Below are 22360 nucleotides of genomic sequence, written 5' to 3'. Positions count from 1 at the left end.
AAGATCACAAATAAAATCCTAACCATTCCGGTGTAAATTTAACATATGTGCACCTACATTATTCTTGCAAATATAGTGTTATTCATAGGATTGCCTCTTATTCCAAGAGAAAATTTCTATTTTGATTCGACATTATTTGATTGCACCTTTAGACATTTTGTTGTCTTTCACTTCCATCATTTTGACATCATTAGGATTCTTTGCATTGTCATGAGACTCTTTAACAAAAATACTACCAAATCTCCCTTGATCTTATTTCAAATTCTTTTGTCTCAAACTATAATTATTTCTTACCCGACAAACACCTATTGCAGTAAGATGGCCTCCTCAAAGTATTTTGCCTTCCATATGAATCAAGAATATTAATGGAAGTAGTCTTCTGACTTTCTTCATAATAAATGAGAACTTGTAGGGGGTGAACCCTAGTGCACACAGTAGATGGATAGGATTGAAGTCATGGGTCACCCTCATAGTCTTGAGTTTGATTCCACCTTCGGGTTCAAATGGAAAGAGTGGCTTGCCTGTGGCTGCTCTGTACCCATAGGGGACTAGTCTCACCCTAAGCTCACACCGGCCGCTAGTCATCACTAGGCTAAGGTCACAGGGACACCCCAATGTAAAAAAAAATAAAAAAATAAATGAGAACTTGCTATTGCTAAATATCCTCATGTTGTCTGTGCAATCTGTTATATCATTATCAATATGATCTTTTGAAGAAGAATGCCCTCCCTTTGAAAAGTGTTATGTAGTAGACAGCATATTGTATTTACATCTTCTCTTATTTATAGTATGTAGTATTGGGATGATCTCCCCTCTAAATTTCATTTGAACAAAATGAATGTTCAAAGAACACTATTTTATACTTTTTTGGATCTTTAAGTTACCAAGGGATCAAGTAAGCAATGCAGAAATGCATTTAAGACACCGACCTACAACTTATCCCAATAAATGTGTAGTCAACCTACCATTTGAGGATTACTAAGGTCAAGAAATATGAGTACTAAAATGTATGAGGTGGAAAAAATTTCATACACTCAGTAGCTAAATCTGAGGTCCTGCTCAGAAACAATGGTTTAAAAAACTATCACAAAATTATCTTCACATCTAGGAAAATGCTTTATTGTTTCAACTTTAGATATATGACTTCAACAGCACCCATGAATGGTTTCAAAACTTCTGGAACAATTATAGACCCATGTTCCTACTGAAAATTTTCAAGTATGGATATAATCATTCTAGGTATAGCACAAGCTGTTGCATTTAATGTATGTACAAACTGCAATGGTGGCAGTAGGGTTTTCCCTTTCTTGGGCTTGAAAACCACTGAAAGATTTGATTCTACACTTATAGGTTAAAATCAAATATTAAGTCAACAAATTTGGTAATCTGTGTAGTTTGATGCACTGGATATCTGAAAATAAGAAAATTTGTATAATTATTACATGGATATTTCTAGAGGTATATATGTTTTTCCTATCTAACAATAAAATATTGTCCTTGTTGAATGGCATTACAGTTTAGGGTATACCTCACCATACTGCCCTAGACCTAGCATCCATGCCTCCACATCATACTTTTGGTATGCTGGTGCACCTAAGTCCTTAGAAGGCATGTCTAGAGTCCTACAAAAAATCAAAAATTGTAAAACAAAAAAACCAAAAAAATTATGTTGTATAATCAATTAAATAGCCAAATATTTCCAACTCACTTGAAGTGTAATCCAAGTGAAGAAAAGAGATCTTCCTCAATGCTAATTAGCTCCTGAAGGAATAATTCACTTTCCTCTGGATGACATATCACAAACATTTCAACCTTATTGAACTGATGGACATGGTACAAACCCCTGCCCAACAACCTAGAAAAAATAGCTATACTTTAGGAAATAGAAATTCAAAAAAAAATCATTTCACTAATCACTCACCAGAAGGAGCTCAGGAATCTATATAACATAGATCTATTATTGTCATTTATGAAGCATTTCAAACAACAAAGCAGTGTACAGCCATGGTCTCCTTTCATCATTATGTCTTGGAGTCTCAATCATCTATCACCAATATTCTATTTGTGGATAATGGGCACAACTTAGTATATAAAGAAATAAGAATGAAGTCATAAAACATAGGTATGTCTGGTTGTAAAAATAATTGTTTTCCCTAAAATTGAATGACTCATATATCCAAATAGGTTAAGGGAAAGTGATGAATGAAGAAATCCTCTTGCACTTTTAACTAGCTATAATTGCAAGAGAGGATCGGGTTCAAACTCAATGAATGCACCTACCATGTAACTATAAGAGAGCTAGAACACACTAGTGCTCTCCTCCAAGCACTACTATTTTAGTCTAGTGGAGTAGAGGCAAGTGAATGGAATCAAGAAGTTTCACTTCACAGGTTAAGAATCCATTTCCATTGCCTTTGTCCACACATTAAAGAAGCTATGAGGGGAACCATGTATGGGGGATGAACTCACAATGACATACACCCAACGATGTAACCATAAAAAATCCTACCCCACTACAAGATAATAAGTTGTGGTAGAAAAAAAAAGAATAATAATTCAGACCAAAATGATTACATTAGTATATAACAATTAATGCCTTATTCCAGAGGTTTCCATTTACAATGCAAGTGATACAGGGAGGATCTTTCATAAATGTGCCCTTTCTGTGACAGCATTAGTACCATTTTAAGGACCAATAATTGTCAATTAAAACCTAACCATTGCATTTAAAAATGTATAGTCATCTGATAAAATACCTTAGCCAACAATTAAAATAATAAAACTAGTCATCACAACATGTATTAACATAACAAAGGTCACTCTTGAAATTGAGTGAATATTTTTGACAACCTTAATAACCAATGAAATACACACATCAGAGGGATATACTCCCCAAATAATGAGCCCAAAGGTTAACTTGAAAACAAAGATTATTGTCACTCATCCAAAAGTACTACCAACCTCCATTAAAGTATATATGTAAGGGTTCATGAGGAGGGAATCAAGTCCCTTACAAGAACTAGGGACCTCAACCTATCCTGCCAAGAGAGATTAGACCTTCAATCAGGGAGGTTTATTGACATTTACTAACTTGAAAGCATGTTCTATTTTCCAATATGAAATATAGTTTCTATTGAGCATTCATTTGTTTTCAACTTGACATAGTTGCAAGATATTAGTAGAATATAAGCTGACCATACATTTTATGTGGTATTATAAAAATCAAAGTACTCAAGAAATTGTTGATTTTACATGTTCAATGGTCTCCCTTATGTAGATAATAATGATTTTACCAAATATTTTGCACACCCTTCTGCATAGCGTTATCAATCCTAAGCAGCATTAATGAGTATCTTGTAACATACTGAATCTAAACATTGGCCCTTTCAAGAACCTCAAACCACATTTTTTATTAGTATGGAGTGCATACAAGTTACTGACATTTTGTTCAGTTGAATAGTTTTTTCATATTTCAAGAAACGTATGTTGGATGGAATAGATTACCTTTTATTTAATGCAATCATAGTTTCCAATGTTGATGTAATGCAATAAAAATTAATATAGCAAAAAACATGTGCACTTCCATTTACTCAAGAGAGTGACACTTCCATAAAAAAAAATATGCAATCATACCTTGTTGCATAGCCTGCAGCACCAACCTCTATGCGAAAGCAATGTGAAAAAGAAACATGTTTTATTGGCAAGAGTTTGTCAACTACAATGTGATCCATGTACATTCCCCCTACTAGGATCTCTGAGGTTCCTGCTAGACACTGGTCCATTCCATATATAGAATATACCTACTCAAAACAAAATTAGTATGTCTGTATCATGGTGGTTCAAATTTTCAAATGCACCATCTTATCTTTAAACCTTTGATCTTCTTGTAACTCCAATGATTTATGACTTGAACCTTGGAACATATAAAAAGGACAACTAAGAAAATAAATTATTAATGATAGAAATTATTCTGTCAATCAAATTTTGTATCATAAAAGGACTTAACACCTAGGTATTCTCTGCCCATGGTTGAAAGCCACACTTTTCAAGAATAGATGCTCGAACAATAGTAGGAGTACTCAAAGGCACATATCCTCTTCTTGTGAGTTCTGACAGAGCCCAGTTAATGAGTCCCATCTCCAATAAAATAGCCTCATTTTTTAGGTAATAGAACTTTGAGCCACTAACCTGCACCATAAATACATGGTCAGCAAAAGTTCCATTTTATTTATGAGCTATTGCTAGATATTTGAGGGATCTAAAATTACAAGCTTGAAAACCCACCTACTTGTTAATGAATGATCTAAGAAACTCTATAATCAATGTTTCATAGGACACAACACTTTATGAAGGTTTAGCAAATGAGGCAGCAAGCTAAGTTGGCTTGTTAAGTGCACTTGAATCCGAGTAGCACTGTCACAGTTGAGCTCTCAAGAAGTCATAATGTTTCATTTCTTTGGGCATCACCAAGATGCAGTGAGTGCTAAGTGGATTATATAGGCTTGTGAGAGATGGTTATTCTTAACCACTCTTATTCGAAACTACATGATTAAAAATCTTGATAAAACATCACATAATTACAAGTTGGTTCAAGCAATATTTTCATAACCCTTATTACAATTTTAAACCCAACCTAGGTTGCCAAATTAGCAAGTTTTCATGTTGATTTCAGGTACAATTTGTCCAAATTCATAATCTAATTTGAATTGTCTATAGATCCAAAGAAGGTTTCGAGTTTTCTCCTTTGAAAATTTTTGAATCATTGCGTAACAAAACAGACAAATCTAGTGCACAAAATTCAAGAGTTCAATGATTTAGATGCATGTTTGTTTGACTTTTTGAGTCTTTGACCCTTGCAAAACCCTAGCAATAGCATTGTTTTCTATTTTTTGTTTTTATTTAATAGTGAAGGATAACATATGGAAAATAATAAATATCACCAACTCAAATAGCATAATATGCCACCTTATCTAAACTTTGATTCACCTCTAGTATACAATGATGGCATATCCTATAGCAGCATGGCCCATTACACCACTCCATAGTTGAGACACAAATATTTTGTACCACACCAAAAATCACTTTCCCCAAAGAAAATTCTAGTATTCAACATCAGAATGTTTCTGAAAACTTAATCTATTTTAAGAAATATTCATTATTTAACAATCCAAACTAGTTGTGGCAAGCAATCGACCATGGGGCTTTATTTTAATAACAAAGAACCAAAATACATTATATACCACCTTTGAATCATGACTGGAGAAGAAAGAGTATAAGATTTAATAAACAAAATTTGAATCACCAAAAGCATGCCTTTGGGATGGTAAATCTTCACCATACTTCCTGCTATTCCAAAGTCTACAAATATTTACAATTTCTTTATATTATTATATTTTAATATAGATTAATATTAATAGAATCGCTAAATAATGGTTAAATGTGTATATTTACTATTTAGTTACATTTATTATTTCACAAAATAAAACAATATTTATTTGTTAACATTTTACTACATTCATATTATTTATATGTATTACTATAATATTAGTATGTATTTATAACTTTTACATTTATCATACAGACATGCCAATGTACCCTAGCTAACTCAAATTTGGTTTCTTAGAATCCAATTCAATGGGGCAACAAGTTCTTTTGTCAATCAGAATAACACCTCAGAAACCTCCAAAATGGTACAAAATGTAATGAGTCAAGAGAGCCACCCAGAGGATCAGGAAAAGAGGATGATGTTTTCTAAAGAACTTTCACAATGAGCGTAATTTTGTTAAAGTTTCACACTAGCCAAAGGAGAAACTACCAAGATTATTATTTCTATTCAAAAATTTAAGACCATATAGTAGAGCATAAGTACAAAGAGGGCTTTCAAAAATCTTAGAAGATATGGCTTAAAGCAAGATCCACAGTAGAGGCTTACATTTATCGACATAGATTTCTTGATAACTGATTAACTTCACAAGGGAATAAGTTTTCTTTGATGATATTGAATGTCTTCTTTTCATTCATCAAATTTTAATACCAAATTATTGATTGATCCATTTAGAAGAATGATCATTGACGTGAACTTATTCTGAGCTTATGTTCACAATCTCATCTCTATTTTAATGCTCTCTAGTTTATCTATATATTGGGTGACATATTGAGCTTATAGAAATGTATGAATATTTAATTTGTCTAATAAGATCACCTTTTAAATGGTTTGTTCATACATTGAATATATAAAATAGTGTGAAAGTATATCCTTCTATAGAGTTCCCTATTGTACTAGAGGATGTAGAATTGACTGGATTGAGCTAAAAGAATGGTATTGAATAAATTAAGCCATACAAATTTTAGTCAATTCAATGGATCAGTCACAATGGATAATGGGGAAGGTGATTTCATTCCAATTAAAAGGTTAAGGTAGATTGGAAGATGGTTTGAGATTCCAGCAAGTGCAGAATGATATATATACACACACTTCTGAAGTTTTCATCCTTAATAGAAAGTGATTTCATTTTTGACATCTCACACTTTACTTACATTTAATGTGAAGTGTATTAGACTTGAACAAAAAATTTGGTAAACATATAGAGTCTATACATATTTGGACTTGTGTACTGGGAACATATTGACCCATATTGTAAATTTTTTATAAGGTTTGCTTAAAATAATTAATGTTTTAGTGCTTTCCTACTAACAAAGAGCCATGAGAGTTGATCAAGGTTGATGTAGCAGTAGTGTTATTTGTGTTGTGCTTGTTCCTCCTCCTACTTGCCCCTAAAGGAACATTTCTTAGAGTTTCTCCAATAGTCCAATACCTTTGGCAATTCTTTCAAAAATTCCTTGGTTGATTGACATTGTAGTTGTTGTAATAACAAAACTTGGTCTCCAAACTATCACACCTTGGACATGGGAGAAGCTTGTCAGGTTTTCTGGGCATCACTTTATTAGGAATGCTGCCTAAGCTACTCTTTTTCCCATTTTCTGATTCACTTGTCTCAGTTTCCTCAACATTTTCCTTTGCTTTCTTTGCTTAAGACTCACAATCACTATTTTCAAATGAGGCTCCTTGATCATCCTCACTAGGTATTGAGGATTCATCATTTGTTTCCTGTGAACATGGAAAAAACTCTTGTTTGTAAGCCCATCATCAATGAATCCATCAATGGATATTTGAAAATAATTCAATCAACATTAGAATCTAAAGAGCGTGTAGGATCTATGGGATAAAAGAAAGATAAAAATAGATGTGCAAAATCTAAAATATCAATAACTTTCTCTTGCATCTTATCTACAAGTTATACAAATTGTATCACACTCAACAATTGAAAGAACACAGATTTTTGGTTTTATTTGATAATTTAATAGCTTTTATGACCATTTATGTACTATTCAGGTTGATTTTCCTCTTCTATTGCCGATTTAACTACCTACCTACATGCCTTACAAGCAAGATTGTTAGACTCTATTACTTTATTGAAAATTTTCTCATTCAAAATCTCAATGAATGAAATTAACAAAGAAGGCTTCAAAACTCAAGATGCCATATCTGAATTCTCATGGTGGCGGTTAATGTTTATAATACTCAATTGAGTAGGGTCTATATGTTCATTGCCATTCAATCCTATCAATTCTCTCCAAGTATAACTATAAAGAACAACGGTTATCTAATTATCCCTAAAAACAGTGATAGAACTTGACTATCTGAGGAAAACTCAATGAATTTGACCCCTCCCACTGTTGTATTATATATGTAACTCATGGAAGAGGGGTTGCTAATGTATTATGCACCTATTTGATATGAGTTTGTACAACCACCACGAGGCCAAACTTTTAATTTTTTTTAAATTGTACAACCACCATGAGGCCAAACTTGCATAAGCTAATTGATTTGTAATTAAGTGAAATCTGAATTCTTCTTTTGACCCTTAGGCCAACCCACTTAGGCCTATTTTTCAACAAACTTCAATTGCAATTATTTCATGGCTAAAATTGTAATGATCTCAGACTCATGAGTTTTTGAGATTTTCCAATCTTTTGAGCTCACATGTTCTTGATTGAAGATTGCATTAATATGTTTCAATCTTTTAGTCATCTTCATTAGTTGATGCATTAATCAGATTATTCATTGCTATCAGGATTAGTCATGGCATGCTACTGTTAGCACCTAAGTAACTTTTAGCTTGTGACATCTCTTTGATCCATTTTGCAAATAACTAAAATACATTGTCTATAAATCCACATTTTGCAAACATCTAGGCCTTCTAGAAATTATAGGATCATTTTAGTTACATTTGAAAATATTAATCAACAATTTCCATATGTGCAGATATAAACATTAACTACAACATGTCCAATTTATTTGCAGGTATATTTTCCTATGAAGAAAGACCGCGCCTGACAATATGAAGCCAAAACAAAATAATGAGATAATGGCTGCATTGTGGGCTCATTTTCGAAGAACACCTAATAAATGTTATTGTTCTTGCAAAAAGTGTAAGGGCTTAAAGAATCGAAGAATTCTAATCACAACAGCCCAGAGTCATTGTAGGCAATATGGTCATGTTGAAGGCGGCCATGATTTTTGTCCATTGCTGAATGTGGATTTCCTACTAGAGGAACATAGAGATGTGAATATCCAAGCTAAGGATAACACTCCCATGGAAGAAGATGATAATGTGCCATAGGACATGATTGAAGAAGATGGTATTGTGGCAAGTGATGAAGAGGCTCACAATGATGGTACTAGCGAATCTGATAATAATGATGAAGATGGTCTTGATATATATCAAAAATTTCAATTCCATGCAATGCTTGTATGGAAAATACATGATGTCCCTGGGCTAACTCATTTTTTTGGCAAGTCTATTACTTTAATTTCACTGCTAATTTCTAAGACTTACTAATTTTTTTCATAGGGCGATATGGATGCACCATCTCAGACACCTTCAATAGAGGTAAACATTAATTACTGTAAATTTTAATGTTAATATAGAAAAAAATGTCATATTATTATGTTCTTTTATTTATGGTTTTGGAGTTATTTTGATGAAAGTATACGAATATTTGATGTCACAAATGATAGGAAAAAGCTACAATGATTGCTGATCAAATGCAATCTAAAATGCAGGCATCATATCTACATGAAATTGACCTTAGTACTGACCATGTATTCATCTTCCAAAAAATTATGCAAAGATACACTAATGAACTTGCTAACATTATCATCAAGGGTGACAAAAGTGAGGAGAAAGAGGCACTGAGAATAGAATTGGATCGTAGAATCCAATCTTTGAAGGTAAGCAGTAATTCGACTAAAGAAATAATAGAAGTTCAATAGATATTAATATTTTATAGTATCTTATGTATCATGATCTCTAATTTTATGTCTTCTTCTATAGACATATGTGCCAGTTGCAACATCACATGGTGAACATGGTCAAGGTTGTTGTGCAGTACCTTCGTGTAAGTAACACTTTGTTTGTTTTGATCAACATTATAACACTTACCTTTTTTTTTGTGGACGTTTCTCACTAGTATCCCATTTGATCTTTATCCATTGCAAATGTCTTTACTAACAATATTCTATCCTTTAGCTCATGATGAAGTGTAGACTCCTCCTTTTGTTGGCGGTCCACTATTGTTTGATGCATTGTCAACAACAAGGACCATGCAAACATCATCGGCTATGCCCAGTAGAACTGGTAAAACCTTGTTTTGCTATATTTTGTAATGTGCTATATTTTGTAATGTCTTTCTACAAGTTGATGAACAATGAAGTAGCATATTAGTGCTTAAATGATGTCTACAAAAGCCTGCATACACACAAACACATGCATACATACACCACACATACTGTCATGTCCCGCCCTGACCATCATAGCACTATTGACATTATGTCTATTTTGGACTTTGATAGTTACACTCTAGATGACACATTATTACCCCCTATGGACATTGATATTTTGATCCTTAGACTATTTGATTTCATGTAATGTTATTGGGACATTGATACCTATATCATTAGGCTATATGATGATTCCTTATGATGTTACTAGGACACTAATATTCTAAGTAGTTTTTATGATGTTATTTAGATATGCTTACTTACCTTCTTGATGATCCATATGTCATGATTAAATCTTATGTTATACTCAAGTGAATGTTTGATTTTTGAATTGTGGTCTCCATATGGTACTAGATTATCAAGTCTTAGCATATTTAGAGTAACATTAAGAATTCATGTATCATTTGAATAAAATAGAATTGTATACTTATATTATATTTGATGAATTTCTTAAGGTAGGTTAATTCCATAATTTTCTGTAAGAATAAATGATCATAATGTTTTACTATCTAGATTAGAGAATTGCTACAAATGTGAAGTGTGTAATGTGATATGAATGGAAATACATATTTCGTATTAGTTATGTTATTCATTGATGATAGATTCTATGTGATTTATATTTACGTTATCATTTTATCACCTTATTCTTGGACTACTAATATTTGCAATAAGTGTACAAGAAAGAAGCCCATGGATTTATGGAGAACCTTGCTAGGTGTTTGGAAAAACCAAGGTTAACCCTAAGGAGGGTATAACCTTTTTACGCTTGTATTTTATTTGTAAAACCAATTTGTGTGTATTATTGTGATTCTATAAAAGTAAATTTGTTTTTCTTGATGGCTTGCTAAGTGTGTTGTGTGTATTGTGGTGTCACTTTACACATGTTCTCCTTTGTAGCATGCTTAGTGGGATGGTAGGTGGTTGAGTGAACCAAGGAGTGGTTTGGTAGGATTTATTTTCCCTAGGCATATTTATGGGTCCAAGAGGGATTCTTTCCATGCTAGGTCTAATGCACACCTTTTGTGAATTTCTAGGAGGTTTACACCATCCCTAGGGGTAGTTTGAGGTCTTATTTTAAAGACCATATGATATACCTAGGGGGTAGGGGCATTTTTAAGTATTATAAGCTTCCCTAGGCATTGAAAAGAGCACCCAAAATTGTGGATTCCCAAGTTGGCCGAATTTGGAAACTTAAGCATCAAAAGAAAACATTCTTTAGGGAGAGTTGCTTGGAGAGTTCTTGGGGGGGAGAATTTTTGGATAGATCTGGAAAAAGAATCTAAGTGGGGTAAATTTTGGGAAAGGGAAAAACAAGGAGAAGAAGATAGCTTAGGAGGAGGATTGCTGGTAAAAAGAGAGGGAGCTCAAATTTTCTTGGAAACTAGGTTGGTAACCTTATGTACCCTTGCTATGAAAGCTTGTTGTTAAGTAGATTATTTTTATTGTGTTATACATGTAAATTTTCTGTAATGTAGTTGTAATATGGTGTGTTGTAATGTTGTGTTGTGTAAGGTTGAGGGATCATGTTTCAGTTTTGGTGTATGTGTGTATTTTGATTTACTTTCTGTTGTGAATTCATGTGTTCTTATTGCAATTTTCTGTTTTGGGTGTGACAAGGTGAGTCTCATCTCTTGGGAGGGAAAGAGAGCCTTGTGAGGGTAAGGGGTGCATAGAGAATGTGTTGGGTGAGAGTCTCTCCTAGAGTAGGAGAGGGATGCCATATGGGTGTTATGGGCCCCATATGCCACCTTGCTAGAGTTATAAGTATCGTAAAGATGCCATGTGAGGGCATGTATGTGGTGTTGGGTTGCCTTGTGAAGGCATGTGTATAAAATTTATTTGTGGTTTTATTTGTCAACTGTAAAATGTGTGAACAGTTTTGTAATGTGAGCATTTTGTTGTAAATGGATATTAGTAATGTATGTCCACCTAGTCAAGGTTCTCCCTGCTCGAGGGTGGCCTTTAAAAGGCCTAAGGTTGGGAGGAGAGTACCATGGGCTTGTTGGTGTGTGTTGTACTACAGGTTGTGATCTATGGATTGAAGACTTGAAGAGAAGAAGGATGTTGTCTTATTTTCATGTGCAGCAAAAACATACTTCCAAGTGAATTCTTATTGTATTAGGGAGAGTTACCCTTGGGTAACTCCTAATCTTGTGTTTTATGACAGCTTGTAAGCTGGAAAATTGTATAAGTGGACTGTATAAGTGGATTGTACTTGTTGATATGTTGCTACATTCAGTGAGTAAAGAAATTTATATATCATGCACTATTCTATAGTATATAGAAATGAGTAAAGTTGTTATGTTTTTGTTTCTAAAATGATTCTAAGAGAAAATGTGTGTCTCCATTTGAAATTGATAGATTTGGTTATAAAGACATTTTGTTAGAATTTCAAATAATGTTTTGGTTGGAAGGAACAAAAGTGGTTAGTGAAGTTAGTTAAATGTATTGTAGTAATGTACATCAATATTGTAGATAAAGAAAAATAAATAAAAATAAATAAAGTAAAATAAAAATGCTTTCATTGAAAAAGAAAAATATATTTATATTTGTTGGTTCCTTTGACTGTAATATTGGTGCACTAGACATACATACATACATACATATATATATACCCACACATAGAGAGACATGGACATAGGCAAGAGGTAGACCAACAAAGAGCGGTACTAAAATTGTCATTTAATTTTTATGATGTTTTAGTTGATAGACCAATAGAGAGCAGTACTACTAAAGCTTATCCATTTCCTGGAGTAGTTCGTGTGATTAGTACTAGTTTGTATGAAGGGACATTGTTGCTAAATAAGAAAACTATTTTTCCATTAAAAGAACAAAAGCTTCCAGGTGCTTTAAAATTGATATTATTTAAAGTGTAAATTTAGTTTACTTTTACATTACCCATTTTGGACTGATAAATCCTTTATGTCTTTGTAGGTAATAATTCTTTCTTTGAATATCTTTTTCATATGACATTGAGACTATTTGGACCCACCATACGTAAAAGGTACGTAGTTTCATATCATTGCTACATAATTTTTCTTTTCTTCTATTTATTGTAATATATTAAAGTTATTGATCTAACAATCTATTTGTTTTTTAAAAGGTGGAATTTACAAGCTATGGAATTAAAAAATCAGTTGATTGCATCTATTGAGGAGAAATTTGGGGAAAATGTTTTTGACACTGGCCTACTTCTAAAAAGAGTAGCAAAGCATATAAAGACTATGATGGATCAATATAGAAGGGCTCTTAAGGATAACCCAAAGTACGACCATCCTCCTATGATTCCACTGATGGAGTGGAATGAAATAATAGAAGATGTAAAGGAGAAAAGGCTATGTGAAGATAGAGATAATGAAGCAGCATAGGGAAAAAAGAGGTATGTCATTATAGTATTAAGTACATTCTAATCATGCACTAATTATTGATATTTGTAAATATATAATCTAAGATGTTTGAAATTGTTCATAGATTGCAAGACACATCCATGGCTACAAAAGCGAGAGTAGAAAAGGTTGGCCAACACAAACTTGGCTTTGGTGGCTATATGAATCTCCAGTCTCAACTTGTTAGTAGAGAAATATATTTTTATTTTTATTTTTTAATGTAATGTTGCAAATAGTTTTGTTTAATGAAACCATACATGGAAAATTGATGTTATCAAGCAAAAAACATAGGGCACAGATTTCAATATGGAGGTCATAGATGAAGATAGAAAAATTGCCTTGAAGGAAGGCTATAAAGTTGTGGTTGCACACCTACGTGAAGAATTTGTAAGCCTTTCCCAAGAATCCAGTGCACCAAATGATATCTCATAGGTAAACTGGTCAAATGAAAAGAAAATGAAATTAAATAGTTGAGAAGATTCTTTTTTGGTATTAGTTTTAAATGTAAATTGACTACATAACAATGTGCATAACATTTTACTACAGCCTTCATATACAACCACAAAACCTGCTCGTGAAAAAGGCCATGATGTGCATTATAGTGGTGGAGGTATTAATTTTGTATTATAAATTAATTATGCAATTATGAATACAATTTAACATTTTCAATTGGAATTTGACATGTATCCTTTTTTTGAATATTTCAAAGCATGTTGAACATCATGCTGAAGGAGTGGACCATGTTCCAAGTGTCCAACATGTTGACACGGTGGTAGATCAAAATGTTTATGTACATGATGTGGCATTTTTAGGTAAGAAAAATGCATTTTATGTTGTACTCATACTTAATTAGAAACTTGTAACAGTTAGAAAAAGAAAAAGAGTATGCCAATTTATCCCATTCACTTGTTCTTGCAACAAAGCCCCCTTTAGTGCAGCAACCTTCCTCCAAAGAGAAGGAGCCATCATAATTTGACATTACATGTGCCAGAAGAGGAGGAGAATGATGCATATATGGATGCTCCTATGAGCACTTTTCTTAAGAGAGCTCAGAAAAACAAAAAAAGAAATGATGTTTTAAAAATCTTCTTTGATAAACCTTGTTGGATAATGAAAGAATTTTGTTTTAAGTAATTATGTATGAATGATGCATATTAATATAGATTTTAATTTTATGTTAATGAATATTGTTATGTGTTAATGAATTTTTGATTAGTATTGTGTATTAATGAATTTTATATCATATTAATGAATGTTATGTGATTGTATTGATTGAATGTTATAGTTCATAAATGGATGAATGAATGAATGAAGTATGTAATTAGATGATAATGGGTATTTAGATTGATGTTAGGGGGAGGGTGGTGAGGCCAGATGAGCTTCCACCTTCACGTGGTTGGCCTTGTTAAGTAGAGAATATTATAGTATTCTTGAAACCAAATGAAGCTCAAACTAACATAAAATGGACACTTTACATGTCATAGGTCTAAAATGCTCCACAACTATTGCTGCCCATAACATACAATGCAAATGTGATATGGGATTTATGTGTTGCTACCTACAATGTTCTATATTTGATCATTTTGTTCCCTTTATATATTTATCCTTTTTTTTTTGCCCTCAGCAATAGTTGTCAATAATGATATTCTGAACTATGCATTAGGTGACTTAAATGACCATTATGGGTAAATACTACAATATCATTCTAATAGAAATGGTTGATCAAAGATTCATCTCCATCTTTGGGGAAGAATGTTGACAGGGTTGCTGACGAGGGCACATGCTTGCTTGTGAGTGAGCTAGGTTCTATATGTTGGAACTGATTGAAAAGATCATGAGGGAGATTGTTGGAAATGACTGAAGAGATCATATATAAAAAGTAATGGAACTGGTAACGAATGTTCTCAATCATTATTTTGTCATCGAAGTCAAACTTGCTACTTGCAGGAATGACAATTGCTTTAGTGATCCAAATACTATCAATTGGTTGATTGACAAAGAGGAGGCAATCAATAAGATGTAACTAGAACACCTAAAGAAAGGTTGAAGTTACGATGTTGTAATGAAGTACAAGGATCAGCTAAGTCATTGATGAAAAAGTGTATTGACAACATACTCTAAGACACAAAGAATGGGCACACTGAAACATATCAAAGATGTAAGGTTTTAGCTAAGTCATTTGTAAAGCCTAACTAAGTTCATTAGAGAGAGAGTTGAGCAAGCAAGTTAGTGTCGAATAGATTCCTAGTTGAAGCCGAGCAAGTTCAACTTTAGATGCTGAGTGATCTTCAAGTGCCGAGTCAAGACAACAAGTGTCGAGTGAATGTCAGATGCTGAGTAAATATCAGATGCCAAGTGATCTTCAAATGCTGAGTAAAGATCAGATGCTGAGTAAAGATCAGATGCCAAGCAAAGATCAGGTGTTGAGAAAATACAAGTGTCGAGTAACACAGAGATGTCGAGCATCAGTAAACCAATAGTGCTAAGTTGCTGCATTATTTCAAAGATCGAAGATTCAAGTCAACAAGGTTGTTATCTTGAATTTTTTGAATCAAATAGAAGACAAGACTGATTAGCTGGTGGCACAGAACAACATGTAGAACATTTTTGAAGAATACTACTGGACTCTAGATGAAGTTTCTAGATAAGAGAAAAATATGGGGTAGATACATTGTATCTTACCTAATCCATTTGAAACCCTAAATTTGGAGAGGGAGAATCGAGTAGCAAAGGCAATCCAGATTTCTATTTAAGGAGTCATAAGGTTATGAAGCAAAGAGAGAAGAGGTCAAGCATGAAAGCATAAAGTGTTGAAGGAGGTGCTAAGGAGTAAGAAAGCATAGTTACTCTAATTCAACAGATGACCACAGATATGGTTGCATTGGTATGATTAGTAAGAAGACTTAAGGAGATGAAGCTTGAGATGACAAGCTATCAGAGTTGAAGTGATTAAAGCCAAGCAAAGGATTGAGCTGAAGTGTGATCTAAAATCTGCAAGATATGTTGTAAGTTGTATCAGATCGAAAAGCCATTATTGTTACTTTCTAGCAATTGTAACAGTTAGTTTAAATCCTATGGACTTAGGTTGGTTTAATAGCCATGTTGTAAATCCTTTTACAGGGTGACATTCCAAGTGAATGTTCTAAAGTCCTTTGACCAGGCCCATTCCTAACAGTATGGTGAAATCCTCTAACAAGGTCACATTTAATAGTGTGTTGTAAGCCTTTAATAGGGTAGGCTTTTAACAGGGCATCACTTTAGAAGAGTGAAAATCAAGTAGCATGTTACTGGTGGCTTTTCCGAAATTGGGTTTCCACGTAAATCATTGTGTCATGTGTTGATCTTGTATGTTTTATCTCTGCATATTGATTTACTATAATTTGCTAATCTTGGATGGATGAAAAGTTTATGGATTCACTATAATTTGAGAAAAAGTATTATTAGGGCATGTAGACCTTGAATAACTAATTCAAACCCCCCCCCCCAAAGTTATTCTAAAGAATTATAACACTATAGCTATACGTATCTTGTTTTTCCTCTTGATGTTAGCTCAGTTGTTGAGGTGAATTGTGTTTATAGGCCAAGTTTGTTTAAAATCTTTGATTATAATTGTCCTACTCATTAAATTTTTTCCCTTGGTTATATTTTGGATAACTAGTTGAAAATGTTAAACTATTGTAGATGCAATGTAGAGAGTTTGTTTTAACTCATTTGTTAAATGTGTTGATCATGAACTTCTTGTGTTTGAACTACCCTTGACATCAACAATAGTATTTATTTAGAATATGACAATAGCTTTATCAAAGTTTAAGAATTTATGGTAATATTTAGGTCAATAAGTTATAGCATAATACAAAGTAGATCAAATTATGAATTTTCTAAGAATATTATGTAAATCTGTTGAATTAGAGGGCTTCATTAATACCAAAGACCTTGTCCCCAGTATGTCAAGTGTAGGCCCTAATATGACAAGACTAAGGACCCTGAGTGTATATTATATATATGCCATATATTTGGTCAATATATCCAACTCAAAGCTTCAAGCTAAACTCTTTATTCTACCATCTACATTCAACCTTAGGATTTATGGCACTAAATTTTGTTTTAAGGTTACATTATGATTTTAATATGAATAATGACAGTATTTTATTAATATAGTTTCAAAAGATTAATATGGCTCTAGCTTTTTATGGATATAGAAGTTTTAGGCCTCATATATATATATATATATATATATATATATATATATATATATATATATATAATCTATGTCTTGCATTGACATACCCAGATTGTACCCTGACTTTTGCTAAGATGTGGGAATTTACTTCCCTCCTTGCTAGCATGAAGAAGAAAGACAGAGATTTCAAATTTGAAGGTAGAAAAGGGCAGGTTTAATGAGATAATGGATGGATGTTGAGGTTAGGAAAGCAACGACAATTAAGGAAGAGGCTGCTCAAGTCTTTTTTTTTTAAACTGGAGGTAAATTCAGACTGCAACAACATTCCTCTGGCTGCTAGTCAATGTTAACATCTCTATCAGATGGGTACAGTGAAGAGAAATCAATTTTTTTGGTCTTTTTTATAGGCTTATTAAAAAATTTCCAACCTAAAACAACTAACATTATTTCTAGTCTTGTTACTATACAATCTGCAATCTGTTAATCATTTATTATCTTTCAAATTGTATGTGTTGAAGTTTCCATCGTTTGAGAAAAGTGGAAAACTTACAAGGAACTGTGATAACAATTTTAAATTCAAATAATTCTCTAAGAAAAAATTAACAAACATCATCATCTTTGCAAACATGAAACTGAGCATTCAATATTGCAAGCAAACTGTTTGAAAATATGCCTGAATACTATAACATTGAAAAGAGAAAGGGAGTGCAAAAGAAATTGGTGCATATAGAATGCACATTATAGATTTCCATTTGCTTTCATGAATTCAATTGAAACCCTTCATGGGAGGGAAATCTGCTTGAAATCCAAACAGCTTGAAAATTTAAGAACCAAGCTCTCCAGGAAGCTAGCTAATATTGCATTTAATAAAGGTGCAGTGATGCACACATTATTCCATCCTTTGCCAAAGTCTGCCACTATATTTCTCTTGCCATAGGACCATGCACAGTTGCCAATGAACTATGATGAAGAAATTGACCACACAGTCAAATCCAGAAGCTATAAAGACAAGAATTTCACTTGCCATAAGATATGTGCTAGGCTATTGCTCTCTGTAGACCTAGTAATGATACGCATAGCATTTCATTTATTGCTCTAGCTCAACATACACTTACCTTATGAGCACAAAAATTCCTATTGCCTCTTTATACTAAAAGATCCCCTCTGATCTAACAACTACAAGTTTTGATTTTTTTGTGTTTCTTTGAATTTTTTGATTTTTTTAAAGATTTCCAATATTTTGTTCTTTTGTATTTTTTTGGTTTTCCTAGTTGTTTGCAATGTATAAATGAAATAGAAAGAAATATGAAGTGAAAATGCAAGTATAAATGAAATGTACAGCAAAGCATCAATTCAATGAATTTTTATATACTCAAAAATGCCAACAAACATACCATTATAGGTCTGTTGCAGATCTAAAATTTCTGAGATATTCTATGGCACACAGTATAACATGGAGACTCGAAAAACCTCCTAAACCTCAAATAAGTTGTCACAAAGACATCCCTACACCAAGTACTTGGAGTATCTAAGTAGCCCCACCTATGCCATTCTACAACCAAGCCACCATAGGCATAGGTACTTAAATTTCTATTTCTATTTTGATTTCTGAATGTTATTATTGGATATGTACTATTTTACTAAGTTGAGTATTCAATGGTTCTAGTCCTTGTTGCAATTTATTAGATATATCAAGGGTGAAAGATTACTCTTGTCACTAGATATCTATTGATTAAAAGAGGGTTTATATTAGCGCAAATTGTCATTTATCATGCAAATGCAAGGAGGTTTAAGAAATTAAAAACTGTCATAGAGTTGAATTAATACTAATTCATCCAATAAGGTAAAGATGGTTGGAGTACACTAAATTAGAGAACTTGGTTTGAAGCTAAATCTTTCACAAGTAGTTGGTATTGATGCCAATGTAGTTTCTTTGTTTTTTTGAGATTGATATAATTTTAATTTGTGATCCTTTTTTTTCTTTGTATTCACAGAAAAAATAAGAAAGGCTTCACAAGATAGAGGAGAAAAGAGTATATTTATAATTATATGATGCCATTTAAGCACTTGTTCACATCTGCAAAGATGGTTGTCGCACAATAGGACCCCATGACAAAGACCTAGATGATACTATGGGACCCTACAATTTCCCAGCATGCAAAGGCCTTGAATCTTTAGTTAGACATTTTTCTAGATGCAAGAAACAAGTCCCTAGTGGATGTGTTCACTGTAAAAGAATGTGGCAACTTCTTAAACTTCATTCAAGAATGTGTTATGAGCCAGATGTTTGCAAGGTTCCTCTGTGCAGGTACAAATGGGGCTTTTTTTATTAAATGTACAATTGGTATTATTACATTTTCTAGAAGCATACTTCTTGTTGTTATAGATGATCAGAGCATATCTTTGGAGGCAGTTCTAAAATGACTATCCTAGGTAGGCTGAGGTGTTTAGGATTTCATTCTAGTTCTTAAATTCAAATTTATTGTTGTGGTTTCAGTAGCACATCTATAATATGAGTGATTAGGTTTGGATGTCAACATTTATATAATGACTTGTTAAACAGGACTAAAGCTTCAAGTTGAATTCCATGTGATGTAAGTACCAATAATAATACATAATGAGAATGAGAAGGCCAAGGCATGGAGCAGGATATTCAGTGAAGATACTCAAAAACACTCTATTCCAATCATAACAGCTTGGAAACTCAATGAGCGCATGTAAAAGCTTAATGCTAACAATTCTTGGATATTAATAGTTTCAAAATGTGTATAATATAAGTTGATAATGATTACTCCATAAATGTTTACTGCAATGCAAGTATAGAGAATTGTAAGGCCTCAACAAATAGGAAATAGCTGATAGATATGGAAAGGAGAAAGTCCATGAATGGTGTTGCAATTATGACATTCCTCCCCCAAATGGTGAAAGCCTTGAAATGTGCATAGAATGTGTTGTTGCCTACTTTAAGGAATAGGTGTGGTACATTTTTATGAATCAGATATGTTGCATTTATTTTGTTATAAATGTGCTTTTTGTAGTGGTGTGTAGATATATTATGATTGGGTTGTTTGCTAGGCTTTCAAATTATGTATGACTGCTAGTCACAAAACAAGTAACTTGCACATATCCATCTTCTGGATCTTATATGTTCTAAGAGGTATCAAATCCTTATGAAAAATGATCTTTTCTTATTTACATTTATTGTAATGACTAATTGAAATATGTTATACAGAAAGCTTTCATAGACTTTTCATAGTGCCACTTTCTTAGGAAGACTTTGATAGATATGGTTGTTGTATGTAATGTCCCCTTTCTATAAATGCTTGAGTATTTGCTCTGAATCAAAGATTCCAAGTAGAACAAGAAGTAGAATAGAATTCATAACATCATGTACTTAGTCCTTCAACATTTTAAGAAATCTTTGACACATAATCCACGAATAGATCTTCCTTATTTGCGATATTAAAGCATATATCATTCCAAATAGAATTAGGACGGTTAATTTAATCATATGGAATACTGAATTTGTTAATGGAGTTCAACTATAAGAGAGGTAGGATAAGGGGCATATTAGGGTGCCTTAATCAATCGTCTACCCTAGGTCCAAGAGAAAATTCCATCACTCTTGGTTTCCTTTGGCCATTGCCATCCATACAAGTGGGTGTACCTAGTGAAAAATCCATATCCAATCATTCCTCTACCTAAGGCCCAAGAGTGGATACCATCCCTTGTGGTTTCATGTGGCCCTTTACCATCCATTTGAGTGGGTGTACCTAGTGAGGAATCCATAGCCATTCCCCTCTTCCATAACCACCCTTATCCTCCTTCCTATGATTAAAGTTCCTTAACGTAATGGCCAAAATGGTAAGGATATGAGAAAACTGCAATAGGATTTTATGCTCTTCCTTTCAAACTAAATAAGTTTTTCACGTCTGTTTGAAGAATCAACTCTATTATGTTAAGGTTGGGAATACCTCTAGTATGGGTAGGTAGGAAAATAATAATTTTGTATTCATTTGATATAATTTCATAGTAAGAAATCCTTAGGTGTTAATATTTTACTACTTTTCCCCATATAGGGAAAAGTTTTGAGAACTGCCTTAAATAAGTCTATGCCCTGGTCAACAATCATTTAGATCTTTTTGATGGCATGTGCTTCGTACAAAGCATTGATAGTGGTTACATATAATGTTGCAAGAAATGTACCGGTTGACCATAATAGGTTTATAAAAAGGGTAGAAGATGCTAGGAAAGTTAGTTAAAGTATACAACCTATCATAGACATCTAGGAATTTCTATTCCCCTGCTCAAGTCTATGAGAATATTCATAGTCTAGATGCACAAAATCTCATTCTATGTCAGGAAGAGATTCCAATTTTTCTTGAAGTACTTGTCCAATGTCATGAGCATCCTACAAGGTTATATCACTGGGTAGCACAATATCAACATCAACAAAGAAATTAGACACAAATGTGTAAGCTCTGACGGTATCAATATGGAATATGTCTTTAAGATGATTCCAACAGAGATATGTCAATTTCTGCAAATAATCAAGCGACGCTATTTTCCCCACCAAAGAATTCACATTCTCCAAAATTGTGCTTGACCATGTCCTGATTGTACAGAGTGCTAACTGCACAAAAGACCCACTATCAAATTTAGTATTTCAAATTATACACATTAATATAAACTTGAAGCATACTTGGCATCTACTCGGAGGAAGCCTGGTAATCTGTACTTTGGCTTTAGTGATCACAAGATTATACATCCTTCTTGCTACCACCACCACACAAATAACTTGATAGACACTAATGATCAAGTTTCAATAAAAAAGAATACATCCTCTTTGTTATTGTGCATGCCTGCAGCTATTATTACTCACTAGCATTCTAAATGCTTCTAAGATATAATAGGTTTATAAAAAGGGCAGAAGATGCTGGGAAAGTTAGT

General features: G+C 33.1%; 1 pseudogene; it reads right to left on the bottom strand.

Annotated features, from left to right (window-relative positions):
• Positions 1-1117: 1117 nt before the first annotated feature.
• Positions 1118-22270, bottom strand: LOC149553663 (serine--tRNA ligase, chloroplastic/mitochondrial-like; annotated as a pseudogene).
• Between the last annotated feature and the right edge of the window lie 90 nt (positions 22271-22360).

The sequence above is a fragment of the Cupressus sempervirens genome, chromosome 6 (genome assembly GCF_028749045.1).
Source record: "Cupressus sempervirens isolate cs-2001-9-10 chromosome 6, ASM2874904v1, whole genome shotgun sequence".
NCBI classification, from domain to species: domain Eukaryota; kingdom Viridiplantae; phylum Streptophyta; class Pinopsida; order Cupressales; family Cupressaceae; genus Cupressus; species Cupressus sempervirens.
This window is presented reverse-complemented; position numbering and strand designations above follow the sequence as displayed.